This window comes from Acinonyx jubatus, chromosome X (assembly GCF_027475565.1).
Source record: "Acinonyx jubatus isolate Ajub_Pintada_27869175 chromosome X, VMU_Ajub_asm_v1.0, whole genome shotgun sequence".
NCBI lineage: Eukaryota > Metazoa > Chordata > Mammalia > Carnivora > Felidae > Acinonyx > Acinonyx jubatus.
Genome location: NC_069389.1, coordinates 62664309 through 62677104, shown reverse-complemented (window position 1 = coordinate 62677104; position 12796 = coordinate 62664309). Strand labels below are relative to the sequence as shown.

Here is a 12796-nt window from a genome sequence, read left to right as displayed (position 1 = left end):
TGAGACCTGAAACCATAACATTCCTTGAAGAAAACATAGACAGTAATTTCTTTGACATGGGCCATAACAACATTTTCCTAGGTATGTTTCATCTGGCAAGTGAAACAAAAGCAAAATTAAATTGTTGGGGCTACACCAAAATACAAGACTTGCACACAGTGAAGGAAACCATCAACAAAACAAAAAAGCAACCTACTGAAAGGGAGAAGTTATTTGAAAATGATATGAATAATAATGCGTTATTTCCAAAATATATAAAGGACCTATACAACTCAACACACAAAAAAATGATCTGGTTAACAATGGGCAGAGGACCTAAAAACTTTTTTCCAAAGAAGACATACAGATGACCAGCAGACACATGGAAAGATGCTCAACATCATTAATCATCAGGGAAATATAAATCACAACCACAATGAGATATCACCTTACACATGTCAGAATGGCTAAACTCAAAAGTACAATAAATAACAAGTGTTGGTGATGATGTGAAAAAAAAATAAACACTTGAGCACTGTTGGTGGGACTGCAAATTGGTGCAGCCACTGTGAAAAAAAAAGTGTGGAAATTCCTTGAAGTAATTAAAAATATAATTACAATAGATACAATAATTCCACTACTGGGTATTTGCCCAAAGAAAAAGAAAACACTAATTCTAAAAGATATATATACCCCTATGTTTATTGCAGCATTATTTACAATAGCCAAGATATGAAAGCAACCCAAGTGCCTATCCTTAGTTAATGGATTAAAAAAAGGTATAGAAAGCGATATTACTCATCCATAAAAAATAATGTGATCTTACCATTTGCAACAACATTAACTGACCTAGAAGATATACTGCTAAGCGAAATAAAGACAGTGTCTCTATTTTTTAAGCTCAAAAAGACTGAGATTTTATCAGTGGATTTAAGCTGATGTATCCATGACCAAGAAGTAGAAGATGTTATGCACAAACTTCACTGAGACCATGCAGGCACTTTCCCAGGAGTCTTTTATTTTTATAATTTTTAAATTTTTTTAATGTTTATTTATTTTTGAGAGGGAGAGAGAGAGAGAGAGAACGAGTTGGAGAGGGGCAGAGAGAGAGGGAGACAGAATCCAAAGCAGGCTCCAGGCTCTGAGCTGTCAGCACAGAGCCTGACACAGGGCTCAAACCCATGAACCATAAGATCATGACCTGAGCTAAAGTCACACACCTAACTGACTGAGCCACCCAGGTGCCCCCAGTAGTCTTGTTTTAAATAATTCATGGGAACCATCACAGATCCAAGAAAAACGGAGGACAGTACCAAGGGAGGAGAGTAAGGGAGAGGTTTTAAACAATTTGTACCCTTCATATATTATACTAAACTTTCTCATCAGCCTACACATGGAGTAAATAATTCAACAAGTTCAGTCAACACAATCGTCTTGAGCATCTGGAGCAGTATGCAGTTTTTCTTTTTTTTTTTTTTTCTTTTGTCAGTATGCTGACAATTCAATAAGCCTCATTATATATTTTTTTTCAATTGCTGGTAGAAGTGATTGAATATTTTTTTTAAAAAGATTAAATTTTAGAATTATTTATTAATAATCTATTAATCTATATTAATGCTTTGTTGTTAAGAAACAAAGTAACTGAGGGCTAGAGAAAGTAAGGTATCCCTTCTTAGTTACATAACAACTTAATGGCAAAGCCACTACTAGAACGTACATTTTAGGTAAAAAGCTTTGGGTTCTTTTATCCACATCACACTTCCAACTCTACACTCTCTAATATGTTAGTGGATACTTTAGTCCTCATATAGTCAGACCATTTGGATGTAAGCTTTGTTTACTTTATTAAGGGCTGTCAATCTTTAAATACACACCAGTGTGTAAATCATTGAAAACACATGTCCTTCATTTTTGTTTCTTCAATGCAATAAGAACCAGTGTTCTTACTACATGCAGAAAAAAAATCAACACCTATTCCTGTCTCTTCCCTCTCTCTTTATCCCCATTCCTACATACAGAAACACAGACATACAGACATCCATTTTTCACTGGCATGCAAGACTGGATAAAGTAACGAAAATGGGACAAATGTTCTTTTTTGTCCAGTCCTTTCCTGCTGCTACAATTTGCTACATTATCAGTCTAGGGAAAAAGAATTAAGTGAAGAGATGAGCAATACCTTGTTGTAAATCAAGTTACCATGCTGGAGAGAAAAAGAAGACATGCCTCTCTACTTGAAAACTGGTGGACTGTCAGCAGCAACACAATACACAAAATGAGAGAGAAATTGAACAAAATCGATTGCTAAATTGAGCAAGTCAAGTACTAAGCTCTATAGAAAGCTGCCATATATGTAGGGTACAAACCCAGCACAGTTTTTAATGTGGTTGGGTCATTCCATATGGCCTTTCTAAAAGCAGTTATTTTATTAAACCATAAAACTCATATTTCTATTTCTCATTTTTTCATCTTTAAACCTTATAACAGTTATGTTCCTTATAAATAATTTAAGGTTGAAGTTTGACCAAGCATAATGTTTCCATGTGCTGAAAGAAATGTAACAGGTGGAAGGCAGGTGTAACCTAACTTTTCCAGTTAATTTCAATCCAATTGCACATGACATTTTGCAAATTTTAAGGAAGAATTCTAAACAAAGTAATTAGAAGTACTATTAGGTATTTGCATGGTGATTAATACCCCTGAAAGAGAGGTGCCCTCAATCATACTATTCTCACAAATAGTGAAACTGAAAAATGAGGAAGTTTACTCCTTTGTTCAGGTTTATACCCCTAGCCAGTCCCAAAAGAGTACAATCTAAAGCTCAAATTTCTGATTCGTGCTTGCCGAAAATATAATTTAGAACAGAGTTCAGGGATGCATGTCTCAAGGTTCTTCCTCTACTTCCTCTTAGATAAGAAAGCATAGACATGGAGGGTGGTGTATAGAGAGCAGGAGGATGTGGGGAATAACCACATAATCATGAGACAGACTATCCTAAAACCTTGTACCTGTTAGTTAGTTAGTTAGCTAGTTAGTTAGTTTCTCAGAGTTCTGTTGATGGTTGGGTCAGATGGTTACAACACTGAGCTCCTAAACTTAAGTATGTGAATTAGATTTCATTAATTCTGTCTGTAATATAGCCATATATTGTATTCTGAACCTGTGACAGTCATCCTGTAACTACAAATCCTTGGTCCTATGGAAAAAAACTCCAATTATTAACCATACTACACTTGAAAAATAGTAAACACAGTAAATATTGGTTGAAGAGAAAGTATTTTATCTATGCTTTCTATGATCCCCATTTTTAATCTACTTTATTTCCTATTTTATCTGTTTTACTCCCCCCTACTTCTTAGTTCACATGGCTTCAATATAAGAAAAGAATAACCAATTTGAAATTGGTACATATTAATCCCCATTACCTATTTTACCCATCCCACCATCCACCTCCCCTCTGATAACCATCAGTTTGTTCTCTACACGAGTCAGTTTCTCATTTTTTTTGTTTCTTAAATTCCACCTATGAATAAAATCATGTGGTATTTTTCTTTCTCTGACTGATTTCCTAAGCATAATACTCTCTAATTCCATCCACATCATTGCAAGTGGCAAGATTTCATTCTTTTTTTATGACTAATATTCCATTACATATACATATGGCGTGTCTGTGTGTGTGCATGTGTGTGCGTGTGTGTGTACATTCACTTTATACATTCATCAGTCACTGGACACTTGTGCTGTTTCCATAATTTTTCTATTGTAGATAACGCTGCTATAGACATCAGGGTGCGTGTATCCCTTTGAATTAGTAGTTTTGTATTCTTTAGGTAAGTACTTAGTAGTTCAATAGGTCGATCATAGGGTAGTTCTATTTTCAACTTTTTTTTTAATATATGAAATTTATTGTCAAATTGGTTTCCATACAACACCCAGTGCTCATCCCAAAAGGTGCCCTCTTCAATACCCATCACCCACCCTTCCCTCCCTCCCACCCCCCATCAACCCTCAGTTTGTTCTCAGTTTTTAACAGTCTCTTATGTTTTGGCTCTCTCCCACTCTGACCTCTTTTTTTTTGTTTCCTTCCCTTCCCCCATGGGTTTCTGTTAAGTTTCTTAGGATCCACATAAGAGTGAAACTATATGGTATCTGTCTTTCTCTGTATGGCTTATTTCACTTAGCATCACACTCTCCAGTTCCATCCACGTTGCTACAAAAGGCCATATTTCATTCTTTCTCATTGCCACGTAGTATTCCATTGTGTATATAAACCACAATTTCTTTATCCATTCATCAGTTGATGGACATTTAGGCTCTTTCCATAATTTGGCTATTGTTGAGAATGCTGCTGTAAACATTGGGGTACAAGTGCCCCTATGCATCAGTACTCCTGTATCGCTTGGATAAATTCCTAGCAGTGCTATTGCTGGGTCATAGGGTAGGTCTATTTTTAATTTTCTGAGGAACCTCCACACTGCTTTCCAGAGCGGCTGCACCAATTTGCATTCCCACCGGCCGTAGCAATCTCTTACTCGACACATCCCCAAAGGCAAGGGAATTAAAAGCAAAGGTGAATTACTGGGACCTTATGAAGATAAAAAGCTTCTGCACAGCAAAGGAAACAACCAACAAAACTAAAAGGCAACCAACGGAATGGGAAAAGATATTTGCAAATGACATATCGGACAAAGGGCTAGTGTCCAAAATCTATAAAGAGCTCACCAAACTCCACACCTGAAAAACAAATAACCCAGTGAAGAAATGGGCAGAAAACATGAAAAGACACTTCTCTAAATAAGACATCCGGATGGCCAACAGGCGCATGAAAAGATGTTTAACGTCGCTCCTTATCAGGGAAATATTTTTAACTTTTTGAGGAACTTCCATGCTATTTTCCAGAGTGGCTGCACCAGTTTGCCTTCTTACCAAAAGAGATCCCCTTTCTCCACATCCTTCCCAATGCCTGTTGTTTCTTGTGTTGTTGAATTTAGCCATTCTGACAGGTGTGACATAATATCTCATTGTAGTTTTGATTTCTATTTCTCTGATGATCAATGATGTTGAGCATTTTTTTCATGTGACTGTTGGCCACCTGTATGTCTTCTTTGGAAAAATGTCTATTCATGTCTTCTGCTCATTTTTCATTGGATTATTCTATTTTATAGGGTTTAGTTTTATAATTTCTTTATATATTTTGGATAGTAAACCTTTATCAGATATGTCATTTGCAAATATCTTTTCTCATTCTTTGGGTTCCCTCTAGGTTTTCATGATTGTTTCCTTTGCTGTGCAGCAGCTTTTTATTTTTATGAAATCCCAGAAGTTTATTTTTGCTTTTGTCTCCTTTGCCTCGGGAGATATATCTAGAAAGAAGTTGCTATGGTCAATATCAAAGCGGTTACTGCCTGTGTGATCTCCTAAAACTTTCATGATTTCAAGTCACCACATTCAGGTATTTAATCCATTTTGAATTTAGTTTTGTGTATGGTGTAAAAAAGTGGTCCAGTTTCTTTTCTTTTCTTTTTTTTTTCTTTGCACGTTGCTGTTCATTTTTCCCAACACCATTTTTTGAAGAAACTCTCTTTTTCCCATTGGATATTTTTTCCAGCTTTGTTGAAATTTAATTGACCATACAGTTGTGGGTTCATTTCTGGGTTTTCTATCCTTTTCCATTGATTGATGTGTCTATTTTTGTGGCAGCAGAATACTGTATGATCATTAAGGTTTGTAATATAACTTGAAGTCATAAATTGTGAAGCTTAATTTAAAACAAATTTTTTTTCTATAGTTTGTAGTCACTGTCTTCCTACTTTATTCACCTTTGTAATCAGGGTGTCTCTATTTATACATATTGATGTGACATCAATCACAAATGTCAAGAAAACATTTCCTTCTGGAGGTTTGGAATTAAATGGCTGTTGAAAAAACACATTTGATAATAAATCAATCGATCTTTTAGATGTCATTTATTTTCTGGCACACCATTTGGTCTGACACACTCAAAATAGAGGAACCACTCAGTGTAACAGATTTTCGTTTTAAAGAGCTTGGGGTGCCTGGGTGTCTCAGTCAGTTAAACATCAGACTCTTGATTTTGGCTCAGGTCATGATCTCACAGTTTGTAAGTTTGAGCCCTGCGTCATGCTCTACACTGGAAGTGTGGAGCATGCTTGGGATTCTCTCTCTCTCTCTCTCTCTTTCCCGTTATCTCTCTTTTCTTCCCCCACTCACTTGCATATGTGCTCACTCTCTCTCAAAATTAATAAATAAACTTGAAAAAATAAAGAACCAACTCACAGGTCACCTTGTATCACCTAAAAATGAGTAGATATTCCAAACAGTAAATAAGTATCATTAATGTTATCCTATAAATAAAGTGTAAGAATTATTTTAGCATATAAAAATAAGTCATTAAACTATAAGAAATATCTGGTAAAAGAGGGGGGAAAACGTGTACTCTAAAAACTATAAAAAGAAAACTATGAAAAAAAACTATGAAAGAAATTGCAGACAACACAAAAACATGGAAAGACATTCCATGCTCATAGATTGGAATAACAAACATTGTTAAAATGTCTATACTACCCAAATCAATCTACATACATATACATATACATATACATATACATATACATATACGTATATTCAGTCAAGTGTCCATTGACTGATGAATGGATAAAGAAGATGTGGTGCATATATATCACACCATTATATTTTCATACATATAATGGAATATTACTCAGCCATCAAAAAGAATGAAATCTTGTCATTCACAAGGAAATGAAAGGAATTTGGGATTATTATGCTAAGTGAAATAAGTCAATCAGCAAAAGACAGATACTGTATGTTTTCACTCATAAGTGGAATTTAAGAAACAAAACAAAGGAGCATAGGGAAAAATAGAGGGAGACAAACTAAGGATTAGACTCTTGACTATAGAGAACAAAGTGATGGTTACACAAGGGGAGGTGAGTGGAGGAATGAGTTAAATAGCTGATGGTAATAAAGGAGTGCACTTGTGATGAGCATGGAGTGTTGTATGGAGGTGTTGGATCACTAAACTTTATACCTGCAACTAATACTATACTATATCTTAGGTAACTGGAATTTTAAAAAAACATTTAAAAAAGAAATATCTGGTAATATGTTATTAGTTTATGAGAAATATCTGAATATGATCTACCAAGTAAAGCTGAAAAGAGTTTTAACTGAGTAACTATAATTATAACTAAATTACATGCTCTCTTCTGCTTCTGAGAATGTGGAAGAAGCCTTGCCATTCCCTTTCGTAAATAGTGTGGCATTGAGCAAAAGCTTTTGGAAGAAACGAATATATTTTCAAGAAGTAAGGAAGGAATTGAAGGGCTTTTTGAGTTCATGACTTAAATTGCATATATTTTAGGTACCTAGTGGGATATTAATTATGCTGTCCAAGATACATTTGAGCCTAAATGGACAGCATTGGCTCATGTTCTGGGCTCAAATCATGCTTTTCATGATCCACCTGCCGATCATGGCCAATGGTTTAAACTTCTGTTTCCTCACTAGCTAGTTAGATTTAGTGAATTTCTTGGCCCGTACCCATCCCCAGACTTGATTTTGGTTAAATTCCTGTACTTCTGATGATTTCTCAGGAACTCTGTCTGCATCTTGATTTCTGGCTGATACTAAGGCAGTCATTGCTACAAGTAAAAGTTATTCCTCTGAAGCACACTCTCCTCTATGGATTATCTTTCAATGACTATACCAAGAAAACCCACTTTAATTTTCAAGTCCCAGATATTATGCTGTTATATGATAAGCAGTAATAATCAAGGCACTAATGACTATACCCTTTTCTGTATTCACATACTACCAGTTATTATAATATTAACTTCCTCACACTTTATTCTAAGGCTGTTTTACCCTTATTTTTACCCTGTAATCTTTACTCCTTTCTCAAATTTGGAATATCCTAGACCTCAGAACTTCCTGAGTACTTTCTGATGTTTTATAGCTTGCCCAAACTGTTGCACTTGCACATAATAATGCACAAAAGCATCCAGTACATGGACAGGTCTGTGTTAATGTTTATTATATCATTTTGTTTATATTCATTTTAATTTTGGGTTTTTTTCTGTGGGAACAGTAGAATAATTTTCTCCTATTCTTGCAAGAAAACCATAGTAAAGCCCAGCAAAGCAAAATTTGCTAAATTATCAAGGCCCTTGGGAGAAGCCTGAAGTGTGCCCCTTCATTCTTGAGTGATTTCAAAAGGACATCTTTAACATTTCCCAATGATTAATACATATGGCTCTTAATCCTTAAGCCTTATTCAGCAGTAATAAAAAAGTAAAATGAGCACTGATGAGGTATCAGAGAACTAAGTTTCAGTCTTTTCTCTGTCATAGACTCACAGAGGTACTTGGTTCGGTCACTTCAATTCTCTGAATCTCAGCTTTTCCAGCTTTAAAATGCAAACTGTCAATCTATGTCACTTTTCAAAGCATAAAAGAGTCTTAGGTGTTTTTCCATTGCTCCTGTAAGTGACAGGTTTTGAATCCATTTCTAATAATTTCCTTTAACTCGTGGTCTGCAGACTGATTCTCTAGACCTATGTCACAAGACAAAGGCTTTTGGGATGTAACTTTAATGGGCAAGGGAAACAGCACTATCTGTAGTTCTTTCTTTCAGGATTAGGCAAGGGTCAGAAGAAAGAGTTTAATTTCCTTTTCCGTTCTGAGCATCTGATTGGTGCTAATAGTGTCTATAAAAGGAAGGTATAAAGCATGCTTCTTTCTACTTTTCATTTCACTTACCTAGTACACAGGGGGAAAATTGAGTTCATTCATTCCTAAGGGTCTCTAGGTGAAAATTCAGTGAGATTTTTGGAGGAATCAATGTCCCACTTTGTATTTATTCACCTTTACAATATTCTGTACCATACTGTACCAGCCCACACAGAATTGGTATATTAAATGATTCCTGTCTCACAGAAATGTAACTATTGCAAACATACAGTAAGAGAGAGCAGTACATGTGTTTACAAGTACAAAGAATATTTTCTATAATAAAAAAAAATACCCCCTCTGATACAAAGTTCCTGGAGGATGACTTTCATGTGATCCAAATATTTACTAATGTGGCTGGTGGAATCTTTCCTTGGGATGAAAAACTTGAATCCCATCTATAAGATTAATGCCTTTGCCACAATACCTGATATTTACAGCAGCTGCCTGAAAGAAATACTCCTTGCTGAATGACCCAAAGCTCTCTAACAAATTTAGCTCTAGTTGAATAAAATTATAACTTTTTTACTTCCCTGGAAAGATTAGAGCAGTATAAAATAAAGTCCATGAAAAAGAAATTAAAAAACAAAACGAAGTCCAAGGACACCACTGTTGACAGTAGAGAAAGGAAGGAGCAGAAAATCATTTGAGATTTTTATCTTGGGTCATGTTGCACCATGGACATACATCCTTTCCTTTTTTAAAATCTCTAAATGCAGCTTCTAGAAGTTACATGCTACTGATAGCCTTATCATTGGGTTTAAAGTTAGAAGGTGCCTTCCTCAATATTTTCTACTTGAGCATAAAAGAAAAGCAACACGCAAACCAGAAAACAATTTTACTTACATTTTGTCAAAATATGTTGATGATGAGTATCTAAAAATGTAAATTTAATATAAAATCATTTAACCCATTATTGATTGTAATGTACTGATTATTCTGATAGATAAAGCTTATGTATGAGAAACAGAGTAAATAAGTCTCTTTTCTTATTTCTCCTCTCTCATTATAAACATGTTTTTGTTGTTGTTGTTTGTTATTATTGTTGTTGTTGTTGTTCTGGAGTGCTTTCTTTGAAAGCAGAATCTTTACACTTAACATTAATTACAATTCACTTTTACAGTAAAAATATATAACTTTTACAAGCTGATAAGAATATATATTCATGTTGGTAAATGTCCTGAGACATTATAGTTCTTATTTTTTAATCATAGCTCATTTTGAAAATAACAGAAATCTAACCATTTAAATCATTTATCAGAGAAACTATCACCTCCAAAAAGTTATAACTAAGAGTAGATAAAAAACATCCTGCATATTCTGCAAGTAACTCTACTTAATATAGAGTTGCTTAAATTACAAATGTTCACAGGGCTATTTTATTCAATATCAATTGAGTGAAACACATTAGAAAAAAACCTCTCCATGTCAAACTTAAATTTCTCCCCGTTAAAAGTTACCTCCCCCTTCCCATATTAAGCAATCAAGTGTATAATTATTTTTGTTTGTGCAAATACTAAGGAAATGACATACAAGGATGGTCCAGGTTCATGATATCCATACCACCCTTAGATCTGACAGATTACCCAGAACTTGGTGTGAAGAGAACAGTTCTAGATATTAATGGTAAAAGATACAGATAAGATCTAATTCATTAAAAACTGGAGCCTACCGTTTCAGTTTCTTTCTGTTTTCTCCAATGATTTCCAAAGAATTCAAGTGACAGCCACTTCAACAAGGATGCTATTGATCTGTACCTCAATTCCAGCTCCTTGTTCTGAGAAAAACCAACATCCTTTTCCATCACCAAAAAACAAACAAACAACAACAAAAAAAAACAACCTCTTAAAAATGAGATAAAGAAAGACAAAAGGAAAGGAGATAGAGAAAGAGTGAAAGATAAAGAAGAAAAAGAAAGAAAAGAAAGGGAGGGAGGAGGGAGACAAGGAGGGAAGAAAGAGTAAAAATAAAACAAAATATAATAAAGCCAAAACAAAAATGAAGATAGCAAAGGTAAAAAAAAAAAAAAAAAGAAAGAAAATTCTCAGCATTACCTAACCACTACCATGTTGGAAAACATGGTAGTGAGATGTCAGCGTGAAATGTGCAAGCTTCTGTGCACACTGAACATTTCCGTTTTCCAGGCGGTAGTTTGAGCTAGCAAGCTTGCCTGTGCTTGTTCTCTCTCTCTCTCTTCTCTCTCTCTCTCTTTTCTCTCTCTGTCTCTCTCTCTCCCTCTTTATCTCTGATTAATTATGAAGAACTATTTTATAGGCTGTAAATACAGGCTGCAAAGCTTCACATTAAGCAAATAAACTTTTGTTTCTATTTATAGGGCGACAGTGCATTGTCTTCCAATCCTGTGGTTGCACTTAGCTTTCAGTTTGTGACAATGCGTGGTTTATTTGTTTATGGAGTCTTTTGTAGAAACTATGTGCCCTCTGGCCCCTTTCATAGTGGACCACTACAATCTTCATCGTGATCCTTTCTCTAAGCCCCTCAATTGTTGTGTTCAGGTACCAAAGTGGACACTCCTTACCTAAGATTGACCCTTAGGTAGCTCCCAATAGGAGAGTTCAAAGTGGGAATGACCTCTGCCTAGAGTATTCTTAGATATACAGACATTTAAACTCCTGATATAAAATAAATACTCTACTCCTTAAGAAAAACTTAAAGATACATAACTCACCTCACACTTCCTGTCCACCCACTCCCCATTCCCCTCAGAGTCCTCTGCCAGGAAGTATAAGTAAACCTTCATTTCCTCTCAGTGGTTAGGAATAATTGGGTGAAAAGAGGTTGGTTTTCTGTAGCCCAGACCTGTACCCACAACCCGTTGAAGATGGTGTTCCAAGCACCTTCAGAGCCCCAGAGCCTAGGACTACACTGTGTTAGATGCCTAACATATTCTACCTGCAGCAGTACACCTGTGAAATGGACAAGGGGCAGCTGAAGGCAATCTCCAAGACTTGCATAGTATTTTAGATCAGAGCAAAGGAAATTTTCACATGTACCATGGGAGAAAGAAGTATATTAATGCAAATCCAGTTTTATTCCAGGACATATCTGTATGGCATATTATACGAAGCATTAGGAAGCATCTGTAGGACTCTTTACCTCAAAATATTTTTTTCACTAATGCCTGAAAAACAAATCCTTTGGGGGTAAGCATTCCTTTCTTCCTGAAGTGTTGATTTTCAAATCTTGACACTCTTAGAAATATACTTACTTGAAAACCTTGGTGTGAATAAATTTATTAGGATTGGAAAGATAAAAATAGATAATGAGAGCAGGATATAAAAGAAAACTGAATAGATTCCAGGGAATGAAAACTGAGTTGCCAATCTTTAATGATTTTGCACTAAGCTATGTTGAGTGTAGTTCTGAGTAAGTGGAGAAAATATAGGGGAAGGGGTAAATTAATCTAAATTTTCATTAGGTCAGCTATATTGACAAGAGATCACAATTCATTGCCCCTTCTGTATCCTTTTATTCTGTACCCCACAGTCTGGATGAATGTGGCATTAATTCTGTGTTTATTTAAAGAAAATTGTCCTACTTGCGTTTGTTGTGTCCAGAGTTTATTGTGATGCTCTCTCCATTCACACAACCTTCGCTCCATTCAGCAAACACTTACTGAATAACTGCCAAATGCAGACCAGTAGATCAAATATAGCTTAAAAGGAGAGAATGAGCGGAAAAGAGTACAAGAGAGCTGAAGGTAAAGGAAAGGATACTGCTTCCCAGAAACTTTTTAGAATCTAGTTAAGCAGATAAGACATTATCTAATTGCCTAAATTATAAGGCAGCATACATGTCATAAGGGCCTAAAAATGTTATTTCTACTTCTGTAATATTTTACAGAGGAAGTCAGGGATTCCAGGAGGGCTGGGATAAGAAATGGAATTTCAGGATGCAGGTCAAGCAAGTCTTCAGGAGAATGAGAGTTTGGGCTGTATCTCTTAAGAATGGAAGGATTTCAATAATTACAGAAGTGACAGTATTTTTCAAATTTCTAAAAACTCATAAATTTTGCTTCTTTGTACAGG

The 12796-nt window shown here is 35.3% G+C and overlaps 1 protein-coding gene across 3 annotated transcripts in view; it reads right to left on the bottom strand.

The window, feature by feature from the left end:
* Positions 1-12796, bottom strand: part of GPR174 (G protein-coupled receptor 174) — a 99873-nt gene that overhangs the window by 25371 nt on the left and 61706 nt on the right. Inside the window, exons 1-2 of one of the 3 annotated variants that reach the window (XM_027053765.2) lie at positions 10802-12377; positions 10420-10542 (exon numbers count right to left, since the gene is read on the bottom strand). The exons of the other annotated variants lie outside the window; for them this stretch is intronic. The gene's annotated coding sequence lies outside the window, so the exon portion shown is untranslated. Of the gene's footprint in view, positions 1-10419; positions 10543-10801; positions 12378-12796 lie in introns of those variants that run through there. 3 annotated transcript variants of the gene reach the window in all.